Source organism: Sinocyclocheilus grahami, unplaced genomic scaffold (genome assembly GCF_001515645.1).
Source record: "Sinocyclocheilus grahami isolate Dianchi unplaced genomic scaffold, SAMN03320097.WGS_v1.1 scaffold269.1, whole genome shotgun sequence".
Taxonomy (NCBI): domain Eukaryota; kingdom Metazoa; phylum Chordata; class Actinopteri; order Cypriniformes; family Cyprinidae; genus Sinocyclocheilus; species Sinocyclocheilus grahami.
In genome coordinates this window covers 345950-347687 of record NW_015505448.1, presented here as the reverse complement: position 1 = coordinate 347687, position 1738 = coordinate 345950, and the positions used below count along the sequence as shown (strand labels likewise).

The window sequence follows — 1738 nt, the reverse complement described above, 5'->3', positions numbered from 1 at the left end:
TCTTGGATGAATAGAAAGTTCAAAAGAACAGCATTTATTTGAAATTGAAGCCTTTTGTAACATTATACATTTCTTTACTATCACTTTTGAACAATTTAATGCATAAATAATATCATAGCAACCCCATACTTTTGTATGGTAGTGTTTCTTAAAATACCACACAAATATCATGCCGCATTAATTTTAGTATCATGCCACATTGCAGTGAACACTAGTGATTGTTTGACGGTCCTAACAATTGCAGTCAAAACGTCTGTGGTAGAAAATAGGAAGTGGTTTTGGACAAGACAATTATGTTGAAATCTTTTGTAACTCAAGATGCTAAATTATGTTTTGCAGTTCACTGTTGTGGCTCCTTATGTCAGTGCAGCAGGGTGTTATGTCTACACGTAACCTCTGGATTGAGGCTTTTTGTTTTGATGAGCAAACGCTTTAGGATTTCCTGGCTCTTTGTGTGCTGCATGGCCACAATAGACCTTCCTATAAACGGTGTTAACCCTTAGCTTTTACCGTTTGTCCTTGACACTGTTTATAATGAAACAAGATATAGTAAGCACTACAGTACTGTTTTGTCTTTACAATCACTAAATTGAGCAAAAACATACACTGTGTATGCAAGCACTTTTACTTATTTTTTGTTGCAAATTTACTTTGGTCAGTACATACCTTGATATATGGTTGTAAATGCTCATCATTCAGTACAATGATATTCATCACTGTACCATAGTACCACTATAGTACGTTTTGTAATGTTTGGGGACTGTATGTATTTCTCTCACGCTGTTAGTTGCTTAATTTCTCTTGGTCGTAGTTATTAAACATTAGCTTTGAACTCACTGTTTGTAGTTGCAATCTCCGGTTCAAAATTTAAAATGTATTATAAATGCAAACTCAAAGAATTATGCTTTAGCAAGTGAGTTGGATAATCAAATGTAAATTTCTAATTTTATTTTCTGTCTTTTGTGCTCTTGTAGAACTAAAATGTGTCATTTCTGCAACCATTAGTGTCACCAAATGGAATTGCAAAAACAAGGAGTATTTTCAAATTGGTTTTCCAAACACTGCCATTGGTCAGGCAAACTCTTAACCCCGCCCCCAAACTCATACCATTGGCGGAGCATTGTTTTGTGCCACAAAACCATAGTGTTTAGACTTTTTGGGAAAATCAGAATTGTATTGTATAGTATTAGATATAAAAGTATATTGATATTATTATTACTACTACTACTACTACTACTACTACTAATAATAATAATGTTATTTATAAATTTATTATTAATAATATTAATATAATATATAATTAATAATTATATGAAATTATGAAATATTCAGTTATGTAATATTAGAATATAATATTATTTTTATGCAAGGGTCTACCAAACCATTAATATTTTTGGCGGAGCATTGTTTTGTGCCACAAATCCATAGTGTTTAGACTTTTTGGGAAAATCAGAATTGTATTGTATAGTATTAGATATAAAAGTATATTGATATTATTATTACTACTACTACTACTACTACTACTAATAATAATAATGTTATTTATAAATTTATTATTAATAATATTAATATAATATATAATTAATAATTATATGAAATTATGAAATATTCAGTTATGTAATATTAGAATATAATATTTTTATGCAAGGGTCTACCAAACCATTATTGCTGGGTTCTTATTCATGAGTTAATTTTCTGCTTTAAAGGGGTCATATGATGCGATTTCAAGTTTTCCTTT

The 1738-nt window shown here is 29.9% G+C and overlaps 1 protein-coding gene across 1 annotated transcript in view; it reads left to right on the top strand.

Annotated features, from left to right (window-relative positions):
* Positions 1-1738, top strand: part of LOC107599606 (metal transporter CNNM4) — a 44028-nt gene that overhangs the window by 19867 nt on the left and 22423 nt on the right. The window lies entirely within an intron of this gene.